At 37.1% G+C, this 13,366-nt stretch overlaps 1 long non-coding RNA gene across 2 annotated transcripts; it reads right to left on the reverse strand.

The window, feature by feature from the left end:
* Nucleotides 1–225: 225 nt before the first annotated feature.
* LOC103106043 (uncharacterized) lies at nt 226–12,688 on the reverse strand. 2 transcript variants are annotated; one of them, XR_470092.2, is made up of 4 exons: nt 12,411–12,688; nt 11,714–11,853; nt 1,163–1,327; nt 226–317 (listed from the first exon to the last, which is right to left on the reverse strand). It is a non-coding gene; the product is annotated as an uncharacterized LOC103106043 (long non-coding RNA). The 2 variants fall into 2 exon arrangements; XR_008913393.1 differs by lacking the exon at nt 226–317 and adding an exon at nt 715–1,004.
* Nucleotides 12,689–13,366: the final 678 nt, after the last annotated feature.

The following is a 13,366-nucleotide window of genomic DNA, read 5'->3' on the forward strand; positions in this document are numbered from 1 at the left end:
CCAGGCACTGTGTTATATGCCTTACAAATATTCTCTCATTTAACTCTCACAACAAACCTAGGAGGGAGGTACTGAGACCCTGTAGAGGCATCTTCCCCTTGGCTCTTTGAAAGGTGGTACCTGGACCTCTTTCCTCCCATTCAGCTCTCTTTCTCCTCTCTTTCCCATTTCTTCTTCCATATCTCCAGTTATTTGCATAGAAATAACAATATTTTTATCTCTTACCTTTGATTTTGGGGTCTGCAAGGTACCTGGCTTAGGTTATTTCCTCAAATGATGATGATCTGTGCTGCCCATCTTGCTGGAAAGGTGAGGTACTCAAGAGGCAGAATAAGACAGATTTTAGACATGGACAACGTGGGTATTGGTTTTGCTTGACTATGCATATTTATTACAAGGGTTTTCTTTTTCATGTTTTCTCTTAAATTGAGGGTTAGGTGGGAAGAGGTAAAGATAGATACTTATAAATTGAAAATTAAATTAAATGATATATTATCAAAAAAAGGATTCCTTCTCTTTTATAAAGCATTTTCTCTCAATCTTGAAAGCACACTTGCAGATATTAATTTTTCAGTTTTAAAAATGAAGGTACTGAGGTGCATGTGGTTAAATGACTTAACCAGTTGGGTGAGCTACTAGGAGCTGAATTTGCACCAGGTCTCCCGAGATCACATCCTCTGTTCTTTCTACTATTATCTCGGTTCTGGAAGCCACTGTTGGGGGAGTTGAGATAGCATGGGGTTTCTTTCTTCCTCAATTCTTCACTTTTAGTATAATTTTACTTCATTGGCAAGAGTAGAACCATGGTAGTGAAAACTACACACACACACACACACACACACACACACACACACACACACACACACACACCGGGAACTTAGGTGGCACGGTTTCTAAAGTACTGGACTTGTAATTAGGAAAACTCGTCTTTATCCAGTCTCAGATACTTACTAGATGTGTGACTCTGGGCAAGTCATTTAACCCTGCTTGCCTTAGTTCCTCATCTATAAATTGATATGGAAAAGAAAATGGCAAGCTGTCTTAGTATCTTTGTTAAGAAATCCACCCCACCCCCCATTGGATCATAAAGAGTATGACATGACTGAAAAACAACAATAATATATTCACATGTATAGATAATTAATGTATAAAATCTTTTTACCTCATTGCTTAGGATGGTGCCTTGTACGTAGTCAGCACTTGATGAACATTTGCTGAATCAAATGGAGATAACGCAGGACCACAGAATATGTGAATGAACAAGTGGTCATCTAGCTCCTGTGTGAAGATCTCCAAGGAGAGGCACCCTACCACCTCTTGAAAGATTCTATTAAAAAAAAGAAAGAAAGATTCTATTCCACTTTTGGATAGTTCTAATTGTTCAGAAGTTTTTCCCTACATCAAACTCAAATTTGTCTTTTTGCAATTTCCTTATCCCTCTGGGACCATGCATAACATGTTTAATTCTTCTTTTACATGACAACCTTTTAAATATTTGAAGACAGCTATCATATCTCTTCTTGAATCTTCTCTGGATTAAAGATATTCAGTTTCTTTAATCAGTCTCCATATGACATGCACTCAGAGCTCTTCAACATTCTGGTTGCTTTCCTCTGGACACCCACTAGCTTATCAATATCCTTCTTGAATTGTACTTAATATAGTGTCTGTCACATACTAAGTGCTTAATAAATGCTTGTTGACTTGACTGACTGACTTAATAAGCAATTATTATGTACTAGGTACTATGCTAGGCACTGGATATATACATAAAGCATTTATTAGATATTTATTATGTATCAGGTGCTGGGCTAAGAAATATAGATTAAAAAAAACCAAACCTTTCCCACCCTGAAGAGGCTTACATTTAAGGAACTTACATTTTAATTGTGAAAGGGAATTCTTTGCTCTCTTTTTTGAGTTTATACTTATAAAAGGGAATTCTTTATCCTCTGTGTATATTTTGAGTTAACACATGGTTAAATTAGAGTTTAAGTACCCCTACTTAGTACCTTACTAGATTGTTAGTTAATCCTGTCAAGACAGGATTAACTCTCCTTTGCCCACTTTTGTATTGAACCAACAAAAGCTTGAACTAGATGGAGGAGTTTGCAAGTCACTACAATGGGTGACAATTCCATAAACTTGTGAATCCTATGATCAGAGTTGACACTTTCAAAGGCCTTTGATAAGAGTTCACTGCTCCAGAAGGTGAAAACTGGTTCCCACAAACACTGCCCCTTTGGCAGTGCTAGCACCATAAAAGCCATGAATCCTTCAGCTTGAGTCAGTCTTGTGGTGATAGTTTCCTGATTGGAGAGAGTCTTTGAGGGAACTTTGCTGGAGACTGCAGCTTGGATCATGGGCTTGGAGTTTGGCTTCAACTTGGACTTTGACTCCTGGACTACTTTGTGGGGTGAGTGAAAAGGCTGACTCCTTTCCTAGTTTTTGGAGAGACTAGCTTCCATCTTGGAGGAGGCCTTGTGGTTACTCACCACCAGCCTTCCTGGTTGAGAGCTAATTAATCTCTACCTGGATTAAGATAGGATACATAACCTCTCTAACCCCCTCACATTTCTCTTTCTTTATTGTTTCTTCTCTATTGCATATATTTGTAAATAAATTTCTGACTTGAGATATAAATATTGGCAACCACACAATTTCAGATACTTACTAGGTGTGTGACTCTGGGCAAGTCATTTAACCCTGCTTGTCTTAGTTCCTCATCTATAAATTTATATGGAAAAGAAAATGGCAAGCTGTCTTAGTAGGGCTTCATAAAATTATTGTCCAACCATTAAATTTAACCCTTACAATAACAAAATGGCTTGTCTAGACCTGAATACTGTAAGAATTTAAAATTTAGGTTTTATCCTAATACAAGAATTCTAAAGTAATATTGTGGTTGCTGATTTAAAGATATTATAACAAGTGAAAATGATTTTTAGTAACTTTATTTAGAAAGAGGTGGAAAGAGTGAAAGTAGGAAAATGTAAGAAGAGAGTAGAGAATTATCTAACCTATCACCCTAAACACTGCTCTGGTGTGGGGCTCAGCCCTAGCAATGTTTACCATGGCCCTTGACCCCATGTGAATTTTCCAGTATTCTCAACCAGAAGTCCCGTGGTGTCTTCAGCAAGGGTTTTACCAATACAGCCTCCTCCAGGAAAGGAAAGCCTCTCTGTAAGGAAGCCCAGAAAGGAAAGTCTCTCTGGAACTAATCTCTCCAGAAGCCAGGAAAGGAAGGTTGGCTACTCACCCAGCTCCCCGATGCAGTCTCCAAAGGCAGGTGAAGTCAAGCAGTCCAAAACTGAGATTCAAAAGTGAAGCCAAAGTCCAAACCAAAAGTCAGGCCCAAGGTCCAAGCCAAAGATCTAAGGCAAAGATCCTCTGAATAGGAAGTTCAGGACTTTTTATAGTCCTTTTCTTCCACATCACTTCCTGTTCCTTCCTCCACTTTACAGGAACCAATTTCAGTCTTTCAATTTGCCTAGCACTGCCCAGGGCAGTGGCTTCTGTTGTCACCTGCTCTAGCAAGTAACTTGTGAAATCTCCTACTTAGTGACTGGTAAGGGTACTTTAAGTTCTTGATTGATGAATTTAAAAGTTGCTGACTAACAAACAAAGAAAGGTTGATTCACTTTTCACAATACAATATTCCTAATGAGGTCTGATGAGAATAGAGTACAGTGGGATAATCATCTCTCAATTTCTAGAAGCTATATATCTCTTAATGGATCCCAAGTTTCCATTAGGTTTTATTAGGGAAAACTTTATCACATTTTTGATTCATATTGAGCTTGTAGTCCCCAAAAAATCTCCAGTTATTTTTCAGGACAATTGCTGTACAATCATATGTCCCTCATTTTATATTTGGGAAGTTTTCAAGTCATAGGAAACCATAATACTTTTAAGTTAAAATTACCGGACCTTTTGCTCATAACAAGTCACACTGTGCACAAGAGGACACTGTACTAGGAACCCCAATTAGATGAAAAGAAAACAAACAAAAGAATCTGAAGTCATAGATTTACCTTTAATGAGCAGCAGGGATTCATGAACTATAATTACAGTAAAGAATTATAGGATTATAGATAAGAACTGGAAGACACCTTAGAAGCCACTCTCTCATCTTATAGATGAGCAATCTAAGGCCAAGAGAGGTTAAGTCACTTGTCCAATATAAAAGGCAAAGAATTGAAATTCAAGCTCAAGTTTATGACTATATTGTATCAAGAGACCTCCTTTAGGGACTGAATCAACAGTCAGTCAAGAAACCTTCATTAATCTATTGCTTTTTCTATCAATTAGGAAATGGGTAGCATTTTTCATCATCAGAGGTGGGAATTTGTTTTACTTGACTGCATATTTGTTACAAGGGTATTATTTTTTCCAATGAAAGGAAAAGAAAGGGGGAAAGGAAAAACATTCTTATTAATTTAAAAGAGTTTAATTAAGAAAACAAGCATTTGTTAAATATTTACTATATGCCAGGCACTGTGATAAGCACTGGGTTAGGGGTATAAAAAAAGATCTTCAAGTCCCTACACTCAAGAGTATTAATCAAGTTGGAATGGCTTTGTCCCTTAAGATATTGGGTCCAGTGTCATCATTCCACTGGAACCTCCCTGGTTATACCACCATTTCTTTATCCAAATGACTCCTAAGATTATGAGTTACAGGATGTTAGAATTTTAGGCAGGTCATAGAAGATGTAAAGATCTGGTTCTGATCATTATCATGGAAGGGTTTAACTTTTGCTTCAGGAACATAAAAGCAGTTTGTGAGCTGATGTTGCCTTGTTCTGATCTCACAACAAAGTTACTAGAAGGGTTATAATTCATAACACATTTCACAGGAATGAGAATGGGAATCTTCTCTCTGTAGGATGTGATTTACTTTGCCAGGCTAGCTGTGGTTCCAGGGAGATGGGGCCTTTCCACAAACCTGCTCAAGACTTCAAAATCTTGTGGCCCCCATTGGTTATTTCTAGGAAATTCCTTAAGAGCTCTAACTCCAGGATCATTCAAGCCCTGAGCCTTTAAGAGGTCCCAGAGAGAGTTGGGTAGAGGTGAATTTGAATTTCATGCAAACAGGTTGCTTCAGCTGGTAATTCCAATAATTAGTATCCCTCCTGGGATTCAGCAGACCCAAGACCCTGAAGGGGTTCCAATTAACTACAACCCACCACCTGTTGTGTCCAGCTGTTCTTAAGCCCCTTTTGGCCTGTGCCTGAATAGCAATGATAATTCAAGCTTTTAGACTGCTAACAAGGCAATTTTTCCTAACAAATTCTCTGCCTCTAAGCTGATTGGGCTGCAGTAATATTCTAGAATGAGCCTAAGAAGACACCTACAAGTGACTGGGGAACTTACTTTTGTCATTGTCAGTTTCTAACCACAGTATTAGATTTTGCTAGACTCTCTTGAAGACCTCACTGCTATGTCAGCGCATGACTGACATAACATCCCCCTGAATCCAAGGCCAGCTCAGGTCTGTATCAATATGATGCTTACTGAGGGCTGGCTTGTAGACTGGAATGACCTTTGACTTCATTCAGGACAAATAGTAAGAAACAATGTGCTATTTATGTTTATAGTCAATAAATGTTTATTAAGTGCCTTCTATATGCCAGGCATTGTGTTAAGTGCTGGGTATACAAAGATGAAAAAAGATGAAATATTCTGAGAGTGGAAGACAACACTCAAAAGGAAGCTGAAAAGCTGGGGGGAGGGGGGGGCAGGGCAGGAACAGGTAGAGGTAGGAGGAAGATGGGGGGAAGCGCCTGAGCAGGAACTCTTAAAAGGAGTGTAGCCAAGTAGGAAATTTAGATGTTTATGCTGAGTTCTTTCCTTATATAAAAGTTTTTGGATTTGATGGCTCCACTCTTCTGGTAAAGGAACCAAGGGTAAAGAGGTTTGAGTATCAAGGCTGATTAGCTACTGTAGGATAATGGGGCTTTCAAGGATATTGTGGAGAAGTTGGAGAAGTCATTGAATCGTGCAACCAGGTGAGAAAAATAGTGGTGAAAATGCAGTCATCTTAAAAATCTTTATTGATCACATTCGAAAAGCTATCTGAAATATTCATGCTATTGGAATACTATTTCATGAGAGCTTTTTAGTGGGTAGGAACTTGATATGACTTTTGAGTGTGCATGTGCTTTAATTTTTTTTCTTTTCATTTAATTTGTTGCATTAAAGCTCCTAGGTATCTCGCTCCCTCCCTTCTCCACACTAGAGCAGGCATCATTTAGCCAAAAAAAAAAGTGTACATATAAAGCTATCCACAGACAAAATTTTGCTTGTTTCTAGCTATCATTTCTTTCTCTGGAGGAGGACATATCTAAGTTATTCTTCAAATAATATTTTTGTTACTCATTTAGCTTTTCATAATTTAATGTAAATCTTTCCACGTTTTTGAAAAATTAACTTGTTCATCATTTCTTATAGCATAGTAGTATTGTTCCATCACAATTATATGCCATTTCCCAATTGATGGACATTCCTTCCATTTTTAGTTCTTTGCCACCACAAATAAAACTGCTAGAAATATTTTAGAACATATAGATTCTTTACATGTCAATATATTTTAATATTAATTTTCTGATATTTTGCTAATCCATGTTTTCTCACTCCTTCTCACCCTTCTTCTCCAAGAAGGCAAGTAATATGATATAGATAGTATATATTAAAGTACAATACATAATTCTATTTTTATCATGTTTTGAAAGAAAACACATATTGCTTACACTAGAGAAAAATTCGTGGAGGAAATAAAGAATGGCATATTTCAATTTGCATTTGAACTTGGTCTGTTCCTTCTATGGCAGAGGATATCCTTTTTCTTTGTCATGAGTCTCTTGGAGTTGTCCTAGATCCTTGACTTGATGATGATAGTTAAGCCATTCACAGTTGTTCATCACACATTTAAAATTTTTTTTTATTTTTCCAATTTATTTTATTTTCCAGTTAACATGTAGAAATAATTTTTGACAATTTTTTTTTTACATTTTAAAGTACAAAATTTCTCCCTCTCTATCTTTCCCCCCTCCCTGAGGTGATGAATAGCATGATGTAAACTATACTCACAATTTTAAGTAATACATATTTCTATTTTGCTCATGTCATGTTAGAAAACATGCATCATACATACAATTGAAATCTCATGAAGGAAATAGAGTGGTAGATGGTCTGTTCTGAACTGCACTCAACCTTCCTTGGTGTGGATAGCATTTTTGTCATGAGTCCCTTTGTTAATCTTGGAGGTTTTGCTGATAATGGTTTAGTCCTTCAGAGTTGATCATCATATAATATTTCTGTTACTGTATACATTGTTTTCCTAGTTGTGCTCACTTCACTTTGCATCAGTTCACATAAGTCTTTCCAGGTTTTCCTGAACTCATCATGTTCATCATTCCTTATGGTACAATAGTGTTCCATCACAACTATATACCACAACTTGATCACTCATTTCCTAAGTGATGGACAACCCCTCAGTTTCCAGTTCTTTTCCACTACAAAAAGAGCTGCTAAAAATATTTTGTAGGTCCTTTTCTCTTATCTCAGATGTTTTTGGATACAGACCCAGTAGTGGTATTGCTGGGTCAAAGGGTATGCATAGTTTTGTGGCCATTTGAGCCTGGTTTTGTAAGGCTTAAATTAATATCCAATAACTCCAAGTATTATGTTTTATTAAGTTTATTAATAATCACTTGAAGTAGAAAGAAAGTAAGCTAAAAGAAACAGAAGTTCAAACCTAATTATCTAACTAAAAGTAAACCCATGTGTGTAGATTCTCCTGCCTGGCATAAAGACTGCTTTCCCAGCTCAACCAGGGAAAAAGAGAGCAAGGGGCAGAACTATGCAAAACTTATATCCTCCCTACATTAGCTTGTAACATGAGAAGGAACATGGGAAGCTGGGAAAGAGAGTTCTAGGGTTCAGATTCTGATTACATAGTTCCATATTGCTTTCCAGAATGGTTGTATCAGTTTACAATTCCACCAACAGGACATTAGAGTCTAAACTTTCTGACATTCCCACCAACATTTGTCATTTTATTTTTTGGTTATGTTAGTGAATCTGATAAGTATAAGGTGGTATCTGATAAGTATGAAGTTGTTATGTGTATTTCATTTATCAATAGTGATTTGAAGCTTTTTTTTTCACATGACTATGGATAGTTTTAATTTCTTCCTTTGAGAACAGTCCATTCATATCCTTTGACCATTTCTTGGCTGGAGAATGCTTTGTATTCTTATTAATTTGACTCAGTTCTTTATATATTTGAGAAATGAGGGTTTATGTGAGATACTTGCTATAAATTTTTCTCCAACTTTGTTGTTTCCCTTCTAATCTTGATTGCATTGGTTTTATTTATACAAAATCTTTTTAATTTAATGTAATCAAAATTATGTATTGCATTTTTTGGGTAATGTTCTATATGGTTTTTTTTTGGTCACAAATTCTTACTTTATCCATAAGTCTACCAGGAAAAACTTTTCCATGTACCCTTAATTTGTTTATGGTGTGTGAATTTTAGATTTATTCCACCCTGCTTAGTCTTTAGAATTTTAGCAACCATGAATGTATACACCCCATTTAAGGATTAACTGTGAGGAGGATGGCTTATGACCACATGTGCTAGCACGTGACAAATCAGAAATAACTGATAGACCCCCTGGGCTGTCCTAATTCAAGCTTAAGCTACCATTGGTACATGTGAGATGCAGGAAGTGATATAAAGAACAGTTTATATATTTCATGTCACTTCCTCTCTTGGGGTGTCTCACAGAGACATTGCTCTCTGTCTTGCTTGTGTGGCTCATGGCAGCATGGTTTGCATCTTGGTTTGGCAGTGAGGTGACTGGGAGAAGTTCTTAGTGTGCTTGGTGAGTGGTTTAGGCTGATTCCTTTTTATTTTACCTCTTAAAATGCTATCCTCTTAGGAGAGCCCTCATCTTGCAGGAGGCCTTGTGGCTGGTAGCTGAGCTAGATTGAGAAGGTCCCTTGGCCTAGGCCTCTGAATTCCTGATTGGCTCAGCCTCTGCTGGAACAATTTAAATTCTCTTTCCTCTCTCTCTCTTCTTCTTAATTTCTTCCCTCTATTGTAATTAAACCACAATAAAAATCCCAAACTGACTTGAGTATTTTATTGGGATTGAATTAATCCTTCGTGACCACTAGTATAATATATTCAGTCAACAACGCTAAATTTTATCTCTTACAGTCATCACATCTTATTCCTAGATCAAGTATCCATTATGACTTTTTTTTAGTGTATTTGTGAGATGTTAACCCATGCCTCTCTGCCATATTACTTTCCAGTCTTTCCAATAGTTTTGTTCAAATAGTGAATTCTTTCCCCCAAAGATTGGATCTTTGAGTTTATCGAACACTGAGTTGCTGTGAACATTAACTGCCAGATCACCATACACTTGTTACAGTGTACAACGCTGTTCTGGTTGGTTCTACTCACTTCACTTTTCATCACTTCATATAAATCTTTCCAGGTTTCTTTTTTGTGATCATCTTGTTTGACATTTCTTATGGAACAATAATATAACATTACAAGCATATACCACAACTTGTTCAGTCATTCTCCAGCTGATGGGCATCTCTTCAATTTTTGACTTTTTCCACCACAAAAAGAGCTACTACAAATATTTTTGTACAGATAGCTTCTTTCCTCCTATCTTTAATCTCTTTAGGATATAGTCCTAGTAGTGGTATTCTTGGGTCATGGCTGTTTGGGCACAATTCCAGATTGCTCTCCAGAATGATTTTATCAGTTCATAGCTCTACCAACAATGTATTAATGTCTTAATTTTTCCACACCCCTTCCAACAATTATAATTTTCCTTTTTTTTTTTGGACCTCAGAGTTGTTTTAATTTGCATTTCTCTAATCAATAGCGATTTGGAGCATTTTTTTTCCCATATGACTAAAGATGGTTTTAATTTCTTCATCTGAGAATTGGCTATTTATGTCCTTTGACCATTCATCAATTGGAGAATGCTTTGTATTCTTATAAATTTGACTCAATTCTTCATATATTTGAGAAAGAATCCTTTGTCAGAGAGATTTTTCCCTGTTTGCCTGTTTTCCCTGTTGTTTGCCTTTTAATTTTGGTTGCATTTCTTTTGTTTGTGCAAACCCATTTTCATTTAAGATAGTCAAAGTTAATTATTTTACATCTCATGGTGTTCTTCATATCTTATTTTGACCTAAATTCTTCCCTTATCCATAGGTCTGACAGGTAAACTATTTTGCATTCTCCTAACTTGTTTATGATATCACCCTTTATTTCCAAACCATTTATCCATTTTGACTTTACCTTGGCATTTGTCTATGCCTAATTTCTGCCATACTATTTTCTGGTTTTCCCAGCAATTTTTATCAAATAGTCAGATCTTCTTCCAAAAGCTTGGATCTTTGGGTTTGTCAAACATTAAGTTGCTATGGCCACTTGTTGATGTTGCATGTTGAGTGCCTAATGTATTCCAGTGGTCCTCTATTCTATTTCTTAGTCAGTACTATATTGTTTTGATGGTTTCTACTTTATAATATACTTTGAGATCCATTGTAGCTATGTCACTTTTCATTCCCACCCCGTTTTCATTAATTCCCTTATTATTCTAGGTCTTTTGTTCTTCCAGATTAATTTTGCTATTGGTAGTTTGATTGGGATAGGATTGAATTAAGTAAATCAATTTAAGAAGAATTGTCATTTTTATTATATTGGCTCAGCCTACCCATGAGTAATTAATGTTTTTTTCAATTAATTAGATCTGATTTTATTTGTGTGAAAATGTTTTGTAATTATGACCATACAGTTCCTGGGTTTGACTTGGCAGGTAGATTCCCAAGTATTTTACATCATTTGCAGTTATTTTAAATGGGATTTCTCTTTCTATCTCTTGCTGTTGGGCTTTATTCATAGTATGGAGAAATGCTGATGATTTTTGTGGGTTTATTTTCTATCCTGCATCTGCTAAAGTTGTTAGTTATTTTGGTAAATTTTTTGGTTGATTCTCTATGATTTTCTATGTATATCATCATATCATCTACAAAAAGTGATAGGTTTATTTCCTCATCACCTATTTTAATTCTTTAAATTTCCTCTTTTCTTATTAACATATATGTTCTTTTCCTTTTTCCTTGACCATATTAAGAAACAAAGCTAATAGTGGTATTGCCAAGTATACACAGTTTTGTAACTCTTTGGATATAATTCCACATTGCTGTCCAAAATGACAGTTCCACCAACAGTGTATATGTGTTCTCATTTTTTTTACCTGTATTCTAACATTTGTCATTTTCGGTAATGGACAAAGCCCAGGAAACCTTCATGGAGCAAAGCTCTGGAGGACACAGACCCTCAGTAAAACCAAAGTCATAGCTCAACTGAAGTTAGACATGTAGTTCACTCCTTACCTGAGGCTTTCAAAATCCTCCTTCCCACCCCTCCCACTGTAACTGAATATTCTTCCAAATGACTGATGTATGCATTCTCTGGGAACCTTGGTTAGAAGGTTACATATTGATTTATTAGCCTATAGAAAACTCTGTCTAGATTTGATGAGGTAAACCTGATCCATTGTACCACCTTGTAAATCATTACCTTGCCATTGTGTATGTGAAAGCTTATATAAGTTCTTAGCCTGTTTCAGGCTTTCTATAAAATAGAATCCACAATCAATAAACCTTACCATTGATTTGCAATCAGCTTGTCTCTTGTCCTCTTGGTCCCAAGTATATTTCTCATCTCCCCCACCTTCTCTTTGGGACCATTCAATAATCTGTGTGATCAGTATCCATCAGGCTCTACAGGTGGTGCCTGAACAGGGACCTGAGGATGGCACATCAAGGAGTTACTGTGAAGATTGGATTTGGCTCTCCCCTGATTATAACAATGAAGGTACTTAGCTCTTCCTTGATTGTGAAGATTGAATTGTAATCTCCTGTCTATTTGTTGATTTAATCCCCAGAAATATAAGCATAGTACTTAAAAGTTGAGTGGGAAGATCTGCCCATGTTAGATCTGATCACCAAGGGTATAAATCTCCCTCTTAATCATGAGGTTGGAGGTCTGTGACCCACATGTGCGATAGTGGGTAACAAATTAGAATCTAACTGCCTTCTGGTGTTTTGGTGAAAATCACCTTTAAAGATTGCTATAATATTAATTTATGGTCACCAAGGAATTTACTTATGAAATTCCTAAAATGAAACACTCAAGTCAGAATGGAGTTTATGGTGGTTTAATCACAATGGGAGTAAGAAAAAAAGGACAGGGAGTGAAGGAGAGAGGAGGAAAAGGAAAAAAGGTTAACAACCTTCTGGCTGAGCCAGAGGGAGTTTAGGCCTGAAGGCCAAGGTAGAGAAGAGAATCAGTCCTTGACTCACGTGATGGATCTGAAGGAAAGCTGTCTGCAGGCCTCCTCCCTGCTGAAGCTCCTAGCATGAACTGCTGCCTAGCTCTCTCCACAGGAAGTGAGTGAATTCCAGAGGCTGTTCCCTACCTCACTTCCTGTGCCTCACAAGTGCCAATGGTGACTCAAGCTTGGCTTAGGACAGCCCATGGGCAGTTAGTTATTTCTGATTTGTCATTGACTAGCACATGCCCGTGTAGTGTGGGTGTGCACAATTTTGGGTGCTAGACCAAGCAAGATGGAGATTTTAAAATTCACACTGGGCAGTCCTAGAGCAGAGCATCAGCTGTAATTGGTAGATGTGGAATTAGGGGAAGTGATGCAAGAAAAAAGGTCTTTAAAAGAAAGAGACAAGGGCCTCAGGGAGGTTGGTCTTCTGGGTTGGTTGTTGAAGGTTGGTCTTGTGGGAGTTGTTGTTGGTTGTTCTTCTGGGTGTTTGAAAGAGACACACTTGGAGTGGAGCCTGCTGGAGTTGAGGCTAATAAAAGAATCTGCTGATTGAACTGACAACGTGGCGAGTGTAAAGGCTGACTTCCTTCCTGAACTTTCTGGAGGCAGCAGCCTCCAGGAAAGGCCCATCATCTTGAAACTCCTTTTCCCTGGCTGGGGCTTCAGAATTTCTACCTGGCTCAGAGGAAGCTCTCTCTCTCTCTCTCTCTCTCTCTCTCTCTCTCTCTCTCTCTTTCTCTCTCTCTCTCTCTCTCTCTCTTTCTCTCTCTCTCTCTCTCTCCTTTTCTATCTTCCTTAATATCTTCCCTTTATTGTAAAAATAAACTATCATAAATTCCATTTTACTTTAGTAATTCATTTATGGGATTTAGAAATTAAATCCCTGGTGACCAATTAAATATTCAGTACAACCATAAATTTAACAATCCAGGTAGCCTGGTTTTGTACTCCAAAGAAATAATAGGGGAAAATATGTGTACA

This window comes from Monodelphis domestica, chromosome 7 (assembly GCF_027887165.1).
Source record: "Monodelphis domestica isolate mMonDom1 chromosome 7, mMonDom1.pri, whole genome shotgun sequence".
NCBI lineage: Eukaryota > Metazoa > Chordata > Mammalia > Didelphimorphia > Didelphidae > Monodelphis > Monodelphis domestica.